The sequence below is a fragment of the Bubalus kerabau genome, chromosome 8 (genome assembly GCF_029407905.1).
Source record: "Bubalus kerabau isolate K-KA32 ecotype Philippines breed swamp buffalo chromosome 8, PCC_UOA_SB_1v2, whole genome shotgun sequence".
Taxonomy (NCBI): Eukaryota; Metazoa; Chordata; class Mammalia; order Artiodactyla; family Bovidae; genus Bubalus; species Bubalus kerabau.
The window spans coordinates 115,967,107-115,981,650 of NC_073631.1; the positions used below are offsets into that span (position 1 = coordinate 115,967,107).

At 46.0% G+C, this 14,544-nt stretch overlaps 3 non-coding genes across 3 annotated transcripts; all 3 read left to right on the forward strand.

Annotated features, from left to right (window-relative positions):
* The first annotated feature begins 7,121 nt into the window (after nt 1–7,121).
* Nucleotides 7,122–7,193, forward strand: TRNAC-GCA (transfer RNA cysteine (anticodon GCA)). Its single transcript has one exon. It is a non-coding gene; the product is annotated as a tRNA-Cys (tRNA).
* A 2,192-nt stretch (nt 7,194–9,385) lies between these two features.
* Nucleotides 9,386–9,457, forward strand: TRNAC-GCA (transfer RNA cysteine (anticodon GCA)). The gene has a single exon. It is a non-coding gene; the product is annotated as a tRNA-Cys (tRNA).
* Nucleotides 9,458–10,777: 1,320 nt separating this feature from the next.
* TRNAC-GCA (transfer RNA cysteine (anticodon GCA)) lies at nt 10,778–10,849 on the forward strand. The gene has a single exon. It is a non-coding gene; the product is annotated as a tRNA-Cys (tRNA).
* Nucleotides 10,850–14,544: the final 3,695 nt, after the last annotated feature.

The following is a 14,544-nucleotide window of genomic DNA, read 5'->3' on the forward strand; positions in this document are numbered from 1 at the left end:
GAGGTTCGTGACATTGTACAGGAGACAGAGATCAAGACCATCCCCATGGAAAAAAAAAATGCAAAAAAGCAAAATGGCTGTCTGGGGAGGCCTTACAAATAGCTGTGAAAAGAAGAGAAGTGAAAAGCAAAGGAGCAAAGGAAAGATATAAGCATCTGAATGCAGAGTTCCAAAGAATAGCAAGAAGAGATAAGAAAGCCTTCCTCAGCTTTCAATGCAAAGAAATAGAGGAAAACAACAGAATGGGAAAGACTAGAGATCTCTTCAAGAAAATTAGAGATACCAAGGGAACATTTCATGCAAAGATGGGCTTGATAAAGGACAGAAATGGTATGGACCTAACAGAAGCAGAAGATATTAAGAAGAGGTGTGAAGAATACACAGAACTATACAAAAAAGATCTTCACGACCCAGATAATCACGATGGTGTGATCACTGACCTAGAGCCAGACATCCTGGAATGTGAAGTCAAGTGGGCCTTAGAAAGCATCACTATGAACAAAGCTAGTGGAGGTGATGGAATTCCAGTTGAGCTATTTCAAATCCTGAAAGATGATGCTGTGAAAGTGCTGCACTCAATATGCTAGCAAATTTGGAAAACTCAGCAGTGGCCACAGGACTGGAAAATGTCAGTTTTCATTCCAATCCCAAAGAAAGGCAATGCCAAAGAATGCTCAAACTACCGCACAGTTGCACTCATCTCACATGCTAGTAAAGTAATGCTCAAAATTCTCCAAGCCAGGCTTCAGCAATATGTGAACCGTGAACTTCCTGATGTTCAAGCTGGTTTTAGAAAAGGCAGAGGAACCAGAAATCAAATTGCCAACATCCGCTGGATCATGGAAAAAGCAAGAGAGTTCCAGAAAAGCATCTATTTCTGCTTTATTGACTATGCCAAAGCCTTTGACTGTGTGGATCACAATAAACTGTGGAAAATTCTGAAAGAGATGGGAATACCAGACCACCTGATCTACCACAGATTACCTTCCTCCAAAGGGAGTTGTGGGCATGAACAGCCTATAGAGTTTGTGAGCCTTGTCCAATGTCAGTCCTCGTCTCCTACTCTGGCCCTTTGCACTGGGTACATCTCTGGGCAAGGACAGTGACTTGCTTCTCTTTGTATTCCCCAAGACTGGTAGACAGCCTTGCACACAACTGGTAAGAAAGTGTATGTGTGTGTGGATGTGTGCATGCATGTGCACACACATATAGTAAATATATATATATATATATATTTTTTTTCTTTTTCTTCAGAGTCAACCTTGTAAAGTAGATAATGTTTGAACTGGATCTTGAAGGATGTTAATAATCAGAGAGCATTCCAGACCAGAGGATGGTAGCAGAGATGTGAGCTGGGGAACAGCATAGGAAAAAGGGGGGCCAGAGGGTACAAAGCGCATTTCAGAGAAGGAACGTGATCAGTTAGGACTTTGAGTCACAAAGGAAAATAGACTGAGTCATATTATAGCAAGCTTTACAGACTTTATTCTGGGGGTGGGGGGTGCTGGGTCGGATAACTGCGGCCAAGCAGGGAATAAGCCGGTCACAGTGCTGACATGGAGATGTCCCTGAAAGTGGCGGGCAGGAGGGGTCGAGAGGGATGTAACATTGGTCAGGTGGCTGCTACTGCAAGAGTCCAAGCGTGAAGTGAGGTGAGTTCTGACCAAGCATAGCAGGAGTGGGATACAAAGGACTGAACAGACTGGAGACCAGCACTTCACAAATGTTTGACACCATGGTGCTCAAGGCTGGACACAAGACTTTGTGTGTCCTATGGGTCTGGGCACTGCCTGAAAAGCCCTCAGCAAACCGGAAGTTGTATTGAGTGGCCATGCTTTAATGATCCAACCTAGACAGCATGTTAAAAAGCAGAGACATTACTTTGCCAACAAAGGTTAAGGCTATGGTTTTTCCAGTAGTCATGTATGGATGTGAGAGTTGGACTATAAAGAAAGTCAAGTGCTCAAGAATTGATGCTTTTGAGCTGTGGTGTTGGAGAAGACTCTTGAGAGTGCCGTGGACTGCAAGGAGATCCAATCAGTCCATCCTAAAGGAAATCAGTCCTGAATATTCATTGGAAGGACTGATAATGAAGTTGAAACTCCAATCGTTTGGCCACCTGATGCAAAGGACTGACTCAGTGGAAAATAACCTGATGCTGGGAAAGGATGACGGAAGATGAGATGGTTGGATGGCATCACCGACGCAAGAGACATGACTTTGAGTAGGTTCTGGGAGTTGGTGAGGGACAGGGAGGCCTGGCGTGCTGCGGTCCATGGGGTTGCAAAGAGTTGGACACGACTGAGCAACTGAACTGAACTGATAAATCTTGTAGTCGCTCTGTAACACTCCTATGATTGTTTGAATTTTTAAACATTGTTTGCCATATGAACCACTGAAGAAGGTTGGTGATTCGATGCTTCCCGTGGCCTCCCTCGCTCCTCCCCACCTTCACTCTGGGCCTCCCTCCTTGCCTCAGTCTGAGCAGCACAGCTCCAGGGAGGCTCAGTTTCCCCCGTGATGGCATCACCCTCAGCCAACCTGGAGGGAGTCCCTGGAGTGGCTTTAGAGAGCCGGGGGCACGGTGGGCATGCGGCAGATGTGTGGGGATGCTTCAGTGCCCTGGCATCCATGATTGCCCCTCGTGCTTTCTAGAACCTTCCATGGCCTCAGTTATTTCGATACGCAAGTGTCAGCTTGCCTACACTGAGGATGTCAGTGCCTGACAACAGCTTAGACACTGACTCATCCCAGGGCTCCTGCATCTTCCCTGGGATCAGAGCTATGAGCCTCAAGAATGAAGGATCAAACCCCAGGGGATTCCAGGCTCCCTCAGTAGAGGCAAAGCCTCTAGGCCTGGATCACCCCCTGAGCAGAGGTGAGGTCACCTTGAGCCAGTAAAGGTGAGAAGAACAGCAAAAGGATTTCAGGGGGTCTCGTGTGTGTGCTCAGTCGTGTCCAACTCTTTTGAGATGCCATGGACTGCAGCCCACCAGGCTCCTCTGTGCATGGGATTCTCCAGGCAAGAATCCTGGAGCGGGTTGCCGTGCCCTCCTCCAGGGGATCCTTCCAACCCAGGGATCGAACCCTCATCTCCTGCGTCTCGCACATGGATTCTTTACTAGTGAGCTGTCAAGGACAACCCTTAGGTGGGTCTTACTTTAAGCAAACCCCAGATGTGGAAAAATCCAGACATATTTTCATACAAGCATCAGAGTTTGTTTTCAGGTTTATTGTAAAGAATGACTAAGGTTATTGAATTTCCCCATAACTAAATTCCCCACAGCTTTTGGGAATAGTGTTTCAGTTAAAAACAAAAAACAAACATTTCTCACCATGTACATTAAGGAGCACTTACTGTGCAAATCATGGCCTACCCCAGCAATGACATTATTAGTTATAAAAGAAACAAGCTTATTCCTCAGATTATGACTCATATTTACAAGCAACGTTGAAGTTTTATAAGGCTGACCCCTGAGTCAGCCATTTTTGATGACCTTGTAATGAGAACAATGCCACCTCTGGCTTTGAAGGTGAAGCCTGTCACATCAAAGGCTAGTCAGATGAAATTAGGAGTGTTTTATAGGGACACCGAGTCCTTTCTAGCTTGGCGAGGGGCAAAACTTAGTAGCACTTAGTCAACAAGCCCATACTGAGTACCTGAAGGTCGTCAGCCTGGAGAGTATATAGTCAAGATGACCACATTTTGTAAACAAAACTCCCAGGTTTTCAGTATAACAAAGAATTTTTATGTCACTTTCTGGTGCTAAGAGATCGTCTGGGTAATGTCATTTGGACCCTCAAAGTAGAAAAACCTGGGACAATTCATGGATTCATTTGCATAAAAGAGAACATTTGAAATGATGATTGTTCCAGAAAATAAGCACGCAAGGCGGTTTGCTCCACTGACACCGCTCATGCTGAAGCTGCACGATGGGCGTGGAAACGTTCCGTCTCGCGCAGGAGGTGTGCTAGGTCCTTCCTGCAAGCGCAGGCGGTTTCTTAGAGCATACAGGGTCAGTAGGAATTTGCTAAGCAGACAAAGGCTGGGGGGCAAGGAACATTCCAGACAGGAATCAGAAAGTCTGAAACATGGGGAATGGTAAATTATGACACTCTTCTCAAGAACTCACAGAAATTAGAAAATACTTTGAAACGAATGCTGATAAACATAGAACAGATGTAAAATTTGTGTGTTACACCTCAAGTCATCCTTAGATGGACTTAAAATTTTTAATTTCTTTTTGGCTGCACTGGGTCTTCATTGCTGGGCCCAGGCTTTCTCTAGTTGCGGCAAGTGGGGTCTACTCTTCATGGTGGTGCACGGGCTTCCCGTTGCAGCGGCTTCTCTTGTTGCAGAGCACGGGTTTTTTGTGCGCAAGCTCAGTAGACATGGAGCACTGGCTTAGTTGCTCCGAGGTGTGTGGGATCTTCCTGGACCAGGGATTGAACCTGTATCCCCTGCATTGGCCGGTGGCTTCTTAACTACTGGACCCCCAAGGAAGTCCCCTCATTATTTAAAGTTCAGTATCTTAGCAAAATGACCACACAAGTGATATTATGTCTTTTGTGCCTCACATCAAAAGGAAATGATGAAAAAAAATTTTTTAATTAAAAAAAAGGGAAATGATGTTACTTTGTTACATTATTGATGAAGTTGAATTTGGATAATGAATTGAAGTAGTGTTTAGCAGATTTTTCTGTTTCCTGTTCCCTGATATTCTTCATCTAACAAATTAAGCATCCGTTAATGATTCTTATCTAAGTTTTTACAATGATGGTCATAAATTGATGATTTTGTATTTAGATCCTGCTTTTTACCTTTATTAATTGACTTGTTGGTAAAGATTTTTGTAAAGCTTTCCTTTCTCTACCTAAAAAAATTTTAAAAACCTTAGTAACATGGATTTATGGATTCTTTAATGAGTTAAAACGTTTGTGTGTGTGTGCTAAGTCACTACAGTTGTGTCTGACTCTTTGCAACCCTGTGGACCATTGCCTGCCAGGCTCTTCTGTCCATGGGATTCTCCAGGCAGGAATACTGGAGTGGGTTGCCATGCCTTTCTCAGGGGATCTTCCTGACCCAGGGTTCAAACCCACATCTCTTATGTCTCCTGCACTGGCAGACAGGTTCTTTACCACTAGCAATGGCTGGAAAGCCCCAGTGAGCTATAACACATTCCTCTGTTTGTTTTGATGCTCAACTTATCCCAAATTTAGCTAGTGATGAGCCTCTTCAAGCTGGCCCTGTGCTCTGTTGACGTGTCCCCATCGGTTTCGGGGCACTTTCCTACTTCCTAGCACGACACATTCCATAGTTAACCTTTTAGGTTTTTTGCCTGGCCCTGGAATCAGCCAGATCTCCAAGTTTCTGGCTCTTTTTAATGGTATTTAATAACTACAATACGGACATCAGGAGCGCTCACTGCAACTGAGATGTTTCTAGTGCTCTTCAGAGAGCAGAGTTAAGAAGTGTATGTGTGTACTTGCGTGTGAGTGTGTGCATGCACTGTGTGCACGTGTGTTCACATAGCTATTTACAATTCCAGTCCAGCTCCACAGTTCTTCCTTGCCTGTCTCCGTTCCATATTTATATCTCCTGTCTCAGGATTAGAACCCTGGTTCCCCCAAATATCAAAACTTTATTCATTTGCTCAAAAACATAGGTTTTGTAAGTTATACCAAACAATTTTCAGTTCAGTTGCTCAGTCGTGTCCGACTCTTTGTGACCCCGTGGACTGAAGCACGCCAGGCTTCCCTGTCCATCACCAACTTCCAAAACTTGCTCAAACTGTGTCCATCAAGACAGTGATGCCATCCAGCCATCTCATCCTCTGTCGTCCCCTTCTCCTCCTGCCTTCAATCTTTCGCAGCATCAGCATCTTTTCCAATGAGTCAGTTCTTCACATCAGGTGGCCAAAGTATTGGAGTTTCAGCTTCAGCATCCTTCCAATGAATATTCAGGACTGATTTCCTTCAGAATGGACTGGTTGGATCTCCTTGCAGTCCAAGGGACTCTCCAGAGTCTTCTCCAACACTACAGTCAAAAGCATCCATTCTTCAGCGCTCAGCTTTCTTTATAGTCCAACTCTCATATCAAGTAAAGTGAAACAACTTTACTTCTAAGTAAAGTTCAGTATCTCTTTTTCCCCTTAGTATATATACCACTGAATGTACTTTCTTCTTTGTGGTCAAATTATCAGTGTGACATACCATTGGGTTTCTGGGTTTTGTTTATATTTTCAGGTTCGTCTTTCCATACTTGAGTTGTTTTTTTTTGGAAATGTAATAAAACATTAAAATGATTCAAATTTGAGGCTATATAAAAGTGTACACTCAGGAAGGACCAATTCTCTACTCTAGCCCTTACATCTCATTTCCATTCTCCCCGAGTCATGTTCTATTTCTTGATCTGGATATGAGATTACATGGTGTATTTTTTATTATTATTCATAAAGTGGAACACCTATGATTTATGCATTTTCTGTACATTTTACACATGAACAAAAAAGTGAAAAAAATAAACCCAGTGAGATGTGCCATTCAGTATTCATCTGAGAAGCAAAATCACCCTAAGTATTATTGAACAAGGGAATTATAGAGCCTTACACAATTTATCCTGAAGTAAAAGTCCAGAAGGGGGAGTTGGAGGATCAAAAAACATTCAAGATCCTGCCGAAAGTCAAGACATAGCTGCGATGAGAGGAAAGGAGAGGGGAAAGGCTGAGATGGGCAACAGAGCCCCCCAGTCCACCCCTCAGGACTGGGGTGAAGGTGGGGAAGATGAAAATCGAGCTGGGGGCAAGTTGGTAGATGGAGCTGCTGAGGAAAGGGAGGAAGGCAAAGGAGGGCCCGCGCTTAGCAGTGATTTTTCCAGCTGGTGCCTTCACGGTAGTACCAAGAAAAATGAGACTGCAAAATTGTGAGCAGAGGTTTCTGGGGGCTAAAATTGGGAGGGAGGTCTATGGGGAAGAGGAGGGCCAAAAGGTGCGAATTTTCTGTCAGGCAAAATTTCCATATCTTCAGAACTTTCTGAGAATCAGTAGAAATTTCAGTGCACCGTGGGTGTGGGCATTTCAACACAGGTGAGAAAGTATTTATTAGCTACCACTTATAAGCAAGGGGGTATAGCTCAGGGGTAGAGCATTTGACTGCAGATCAAGAGGTCCCTGGTTCAAATCCAGGTGCCCCCTCAAGTAAGTCTTATTTTAGTACCTATACCAAATTACACCTTCAGGTGGGTTTTTCTCGGTGGGCAGATTGAGGGGTGCAATAGTTGGTAAAGGAGATGGTGGCAAAGGAGTTAGTAAAGTAGAAAGGAAGCTGTCGAGCTCATCTCCTGGGCTGGGGCAATGGAAAGTCCCAGAACCAGCAAGATAGTTCTATCCTGGACCATGGGGACTCCAGGCTCATCTGAGCACTAGAACTACCCGGAAACATATAAACATATATATCCCCCTCTAGGCCTGTCTCCAGAGATTCGGGTTTTGTTTGGCTGTTTCAACAGTAAAACATCCCCTGATGTTCCTTTCTGAAACTTCCTTTCAGTTCCATCCTGAAACTTCCTTTCATCCACTCACATCACAGAAACATCAGAGATGATTTTTTTTTCTGGGGCCACATTTAGCAACTCCTGTACTGGATCATCCTGAAAGCCCTTCTGGGAAAACAGCAGTCGCTTTAGAGGACTTGGCATGAATTGAAGGGTGGGGAGAAGCTTCAGGGCCGCCAGGCTGGAGGGTGTCCACACTTGGGGGAAGGAGAGGGAATGGGTTTAGTTGACAGTGGAGTTGTCCTCATGGGCTGATGGAAAGTAAAAAAAAAGGTGCTGCTGAGATTACAGTTATAACAAGGGAAGGGCCTGCGGGGTTGAACCACAGGGACCCCATTTTCTCAGCTCCATCTCAGGCCGGCAGTCTTATCCCCTCCCCTCCTTTAGCCCACTTATAAGGAATGTGTCCAAGACAGAAATTCTCCATCAGCTTTTACCCTTGCTTCCCTCTGAGATAAACCACAGAAGAGTGCCTTTTGCTGATCCTGGTCATGAGTTCTGGTCATGAGATCCCCACGGGGGAGGACAAAACCTGGGTTCCCATCAATGTGGATGTCTTCCTCCTGTAGTGGTCAGATTCTGTCTTTAGCTTTGGCCGCTATAATTCCCCTGGTACCCCATCAGCGGCGCAGGGCGCCACTCTGAATGATGCTGGATCGTTTTCCGCCAGGTCCTACCTGTGAAGGTCATCCACAATAAACTTTCGTATTTGTACTTTATGGAGTCGTCTGCTTCTTTTTCCATTCTTAAAGTTCCTTCTCGGTTCAGAGGATGTGATTTGGTCTCTCCACCTTCCAACAACTCCCTTTCAGTTAATTTTCTGTGATTGAAAAAAACGTCTTTTTTTAGCCTCTGGTCCCGTGGAATGAGTCTTCGTAGGATGGAGGAGAGGTCGGATAGTTTAGGTCTTTGCCAGAAAGCCTCTCTAGTTTCTTGCAGCCCCAGGTGAACTTCTCCAGGGCTGACTGGATGCCCATTAACACTTACCTTAGAGCCTTGCAGACGTCACCTTTCCTGCGGGTTCATCCCCCCTTCACCATGCACAGGCACCGCCGTGGTGGGGAACTGGGAGCTTTGATGCCTCTCCTACGCTCGCCTTGTAACCAAGCACAGTGAGGTGCTTACAGGAGGTCCTCGGGGCTCCAGTCGCTCCATCCTGAGCTGCTTCAGCAGGGTCTGCACAGAGCAGAGAGTAAAGAAAGGGCAGTGGTGGCAGTGATGGGCACTGTTGAGGGAGCATGCGGACGGTGACTGGCGGCTACACAGTAGGGGCTGCAATCCACTTTCAGTCATGCGATCCGTGCCACGCCCCAGGCTACTTTTCCATCAGAACCTCAGTCACCCGCCTTTAACAGGGACCCTGGAAATGTACTGTGGACGTCGGCTTTTGGCCCGAGCAGCAAAGACTCACAGGGCCCGTGGTGGGGGGGCGGGTGTGAGTGGGCGCCAACATGTTTTTTCAGGAAGATGATCCAGGTGACTGCTTCCGTTTGAGTTTGTTAGGAATAGGTTGCCGATCTTACCAGCTCTCCAGAAATAAGTAGAAACTTTCAGTGTGTTACAGGAGTCCTGGGTGTGACCATGAAGGTGAAAGGTGGTTGTATGAGTGATAAGTCACTTCAGTTGTGTGACCCCGTGGACTGTAGCCCACCAGGCTCCTCTGTCCATGGGATTCTCTAGGCAAGAATACTGGAGTGGGTTGCCATGCTCTCCTTCAGGGGATCTTCCCGACCCAGTGATCAAACCCGCGTCCCCTGCCTTGCAGGTGGATTCTTTACTGCTGAGCCACTGGGGAAGCATGAAAGGTGGTTATTAGACACCCATAACGAGTAAGGGGGTATAGCTCAGGGGTAGAGCATTTGACTGCAGATCAAGAGGTCCCCGGTTCAAATCCGGGTACCCCCTACTGCACTGGACTTTTTATGGCATATTGGAGGAAAGCTGGCAAAGGCAGTGGTTTCCATTCTGTTGTAATGGATGCTCAGTTATTCACACTGGCATATTGTAGACGGCGGGCCGGTTGTCTCCCGAGGAAGCTCTTACATGCATGCACACTAAGTTGCTTCAGTCGTGTCTGACTTTTGTGACCCTGTGGACTGTAGCCCACCAGGCTCCTCTGTCCATGGGATTCTCCAGGCAAGAATACTGGAGTGGGTTGCCATGCCCTCCTCCAGGGGATCTTCCTGTTATTTCAGGTCAATAAACTCACATCATGACCACATGGGGGCGCATCTAGCTAGTTCACAGACTTCACTGCCCTGTTTATTCCACTTGAAATTCCGGGTCCTCTCCCTCCACTCTTCCTCTCCATTTCTTCATCAACAATTTGTTGCTCAGTTGCTCAGTCGTGTCCGACTCTTTGCGACCCCATGGACTGCAGCACAATAGTTAAAAGCGAAAATCATACTGTCTGACAGGTTTTCTCTTCCAAAGCGAGGGAATAATAATAACCACTAATAATATAATTGTGGGCTTCCCTGTCGCTCAGATGGTAAAGAATCCACCTGCAATGGAGGAGACCCGGGTTTGATCCCTGGGTCATGAAGATCCCCTAGAGGAGGGCATGGCAGCCCACTCCAGTATTCTTCCCTGGAGAATCCCACGGACAGAGGAGCCTGGAGGGCTACAGTTCATGAGGTCCCAAAGAATCAGACACAACTGAGCAACTAACGATAATATAATTGTAGCTGCAAGTTGCTTAGTTATATAAAATATTTGCCTAAGAGGCATGAGGTTACCACTAGCTTTAGGAAAATAAAAAAGATCCAGGTTAGGGACTAAGAAGTTCACCAACCTCCCCAGTGTCCCCACCAGCACCCCCAGGTTTAATGCACAGATACACAGGCTGAAGAGACACGTTCTGGTGTAGGTACTGCATGTGTCTCCCAAGAGATTGGCAGGATCTCTTCGACTTGCTGTTTTGTAGTGCAGAATAAGAGAAAGACAAATTCTAAAGGCCCTTCCAGCAATAGATGTCCATGCTTCTCCAGGCTGCTGCTGTCACCACACACGGAGGAGAAGGGAGAGAGGCAGGCATGTGAAGGGGTAGGGTTGTGGGACTCCAGGGCCTGGGGTGGGGAGACCTCTATGGGCTGAGCTCGTGGAGGAATAAGTTGCTGGTCTTACCACCTTCCTAGAAACCAACAGAAACTTCCAGTATGTTACATGAGTCCTGGGTGTGACTATGAAGGTGAAAGGTGATTATTAGACACCTATAATAAGTAAGGGGGTATAGCTCAGGGGTAGAGCATTTGACTGCAGATCAAGAGGTCCCTGGTTCAAAGCCAGGTGCCCCCTGCCATATTGGATTTTTCATTCATGGAGACTGTTACTCGTTCCATTTTCCTTCATTTTTCCACCAGTTCGGATCCTCCTTGAAACAGGAAGCTCCAGGTCAGCACTGATACAGGAGCAGCCTGGGTGGACACCCCTTCCCTTGTCTTCCTGTACTAACACTCCAGGTATCCCGCCTCCTTGTGGCATCTGCGTTTTCTTCTTCTGTGTGTTTCTCATTTCTCCAGCTCTGTTGGATCCTCAAAGAGAAGGCAAGGCCCCCGATACAGACTGATGGGTGTTTTTAGGGCAGGCTAGAAAGTTGTAGATACAGCTGACTTCCCAGCAACAGACAATAAATGGTAACCCTAAATTACCACCCTCATCCAAAACAGTTTGGCACAGCAGAGTGGGGGTGGGGGTGGGGTCAGACCTATGGGAACAAGGGTCCAAGAGCCCAGGGAGGGGTGTGTGGGCAGTTATGGAGACCTTTGGGTAGCTCTTGGGCTAAAGCAAGGTGATCGGAAGTGGGTTGGGGTTCATCAGGCAACTGCTCTCCCTTTCTCCTTGTTGATGACCCAACACACCAACTGAGGCCTGAAAAGTTGTAGACTGGATGGAAGATGTCTTACTAGGAGCCAGGTCTGGCAGCTTCCAGAAAGTCAGTCCTGGAGGATCTATAAGTTAATTTTGTAGAGTTTAGTGTCACCACACGGATGAAAGGTGTTCCTTAGACTGTGCCGGTGTTCCTGGGGCTGTAGCTCAGGGATAGAGCATTTGACTGTAGATCAAGAGGTCCCTGGTTCTAGGACTGGCACAAAGGTGGTCAACAAGGGCACAAATGTAGATCAATGCAACAGGATAGAGAGCCCAGAAATAAACTCAGGCGTCTACAGTCAGTTACTCTACAACAAAGGAGGCAAGAGTATACAATGGGGAAAAGACAGTCTCTTCAATACATGGTGCTGGGAAAACTGGACAGCTACATGAAAAAGAGTAAAATTAGAACATTCTCTAACACCACATATAAAAATAAACTATAAATGGACTAAAGACCTAAACGCAAAACCAAATACTATAAAACTCCTAAAGGAAAACATAGGCAGAACACTGCTTGACATAAATTGCAGAGATATTTTTTTGGACTGGTCTCCTAGAGTAATGGACATAAAAACAAAAATAAAACAAATGAGACCTAATTAAACTTAAAAGCTTTTGTACAGCAAAGGAAACCATAATAAACAAAATGAAAAGATAACTCACCGAATGGGAGAAAATGTTTGCAAAAGATACAGTAGACAAGAGATTAATTTTCAAAGTATACAAACAACTCATACAGCTTAATATTAAAAAAAAATGGGTGAAGATCTACATAGGCATTTCTCCAAATAAGACAGCAGGCACAGGGAAAGATACTCAGTGTCACTAATTATTAGAAAAAGGTAAATCAAAACTAAAAAGACAGTTACCATACGATCCTGCAATCCTGCTCCTAGGCATGTGTCCTGAGAAAACTCTAATTCAAAACAATACATGCAATCACAACATTGTTAATCAGCTATATCCCAATACAACATAAAAAGTTTTTTTTAAAAAAGATGCCCCTCAATGCTGATTGTTCACTGCAGCACTATTTACAATAGGTAAGACAGGGAAGCAACCTAAATGTCCATCTACAGATGAATGATACATATATTTGTTGTTGTTCGGTCACTAACTAACCGACTCTGAGACCCCGTGGACTGTAGCACTCCACTCTCCCCTGTCCTTCACTATCTCCTAAAGCGTGCTCAGATTCATGTCCACTGAGTCAGTGGTGCTATCTAACCATCTCATCCTCTGCCCACCCCTTCTCCTTTTGCCTTCAATCTTCCCAGCATCAGACACATGCAGCATAAGTGGCAGCTTGCAGCAAGCACTGTGAGCAGTAGTTGGAAGCAGGGTCTTAGTTTCCCAGACTGGGAGTCCTAAAACTGGGCCAGAGGAGCCAGCAGTTAGGCCTAAGGTCCCTAGTAGTGTCTGCCTAGTCAAGACGAATTCAGGCAAGGAGGCAGAAGGAAATGAGTAAAGTAAAAATTTTATTGACAAGAAAAGTACATGCTGAAAGGAGACGGGCAAGCTCAGAGACAGAGTTACACCTTTGGGAAGTTTAAATCCTTTATAAGGGGGCAGTTCTATGGGTCTTTGTCTTCCTGTGCCTTATTCCCCCCTGGTTAATTTGTCTCTGGACCTTCCCCTGGGGTGTGCACACCTTAGCCAAGATGGATCTCAAAGTGAAGGCTTCTGGGAGGAGCAAGACTCATTCTGGCCTGGAATTATCCTCTGACTTTTGACCCCAAGTCTCTCTGAACATGTGGAGTGTCCCCTTATCTTTAACTCAGGAATTTTTTCTTCTCTTTGTCCTTGCCACAATTATTTCCATGAAGTGTTTACAAGAGACTAAGACTGGCTATTTACCAGTCAACAGAGGGCTGATTGTAAATTCCTCAACTAAAGCCCACCTATCTCTTATCTCAGGAAATGCAAAGAGGAGGCTGGCTGATGGTAAATGTCCAGCGTGGAGTCCATCTATCTCCTAACCTCAAGAGGAGGGGAAATAGTGGCTGGGGTGTCAAGGCCCCAAGAGGGAAGCTGATGGGTGAGAGGGAGAGATTCCAAAGTTGGGAGAGACACTTTGCAGCAAAGACAGTTTACCCGCTCTCTGGCATGGAGATGGAGGGGGCCAATCAAAGTGAGTTCATCTTACACATTTGCCCACAGATCACACAGCCTCTGGTAGAATGTGGTTCTTCTCCAGCAGCATTTCTTGGTCTTAGATTTATGTTAGCTTAGGTCCATTCATGATCTAGGGGATTCCTAAATCTACTCAGCCACCTTATACTACGTTCCATTCAGTCGCTCAGTCGTGTCTGACTCTTTGCGACCCCATGGACTGCAGCATGCCAGGCCTTCCTGTCCATCACCAACTCCTGGAGCTTGCTAAAACTCATGTTCTTTGAGTAAGTGACACCATCCAGCCATCTCATCCTCTGTCGTCCCCTTCTCCTCCTGCCTTCAATCTTTCCCAGCAGCAGGGTTCTTCCCATCAGGTGGCCGAAGTATTGGAGTTTCAGCCTCAGCATCAGTCCTTCCAGTGATTATTCAGGACTGATTTCCTTTAGGATTCACTGGTTTTCTCTTCTTGCACTCCAAGGAACTCACGAGAGTCTTCTCCAACACTGTTAGGAGAAGCACACTGATTGAAACCGCCCACCCTGGCCAGGTACCACAGTAACCGTTTGCATGAGCTGTTTTACAACAGGAGGTCCTGGTAAACCTGGTAAACCTCCACCAACCAGCAGAGTTCGGGAAAGGTCAAAAGGAGACACCACCTGTCCGACCACCTCCTAGAATCCTTCTCTCTGGCATCCATCTTGGCTGAACAAGGCGTGCACCACCAGGAAGGACTCTGAGTCAGAAGGATTGGCTAAAGACAACCTGGAAACTAATCCATCATCATAAAACCCGAGACGGCAAGCCATGTGACAGAGCTGTTCTCCTGGGTTCCCTTACCCTCCTGCTCTCCACCCAGGTGCCCGTTCCCAATAAAATCTCTTGCTTTGTCAGCACATGTGTCTCCTCGGGCAATTCATTTCCGAGTGTTAGACAAGAACCCAGTTTCTGGCCCTGTAAGGGGTCCCCTTTCCTTCAACAACACCACAGTTCAAAAGCATCAACTC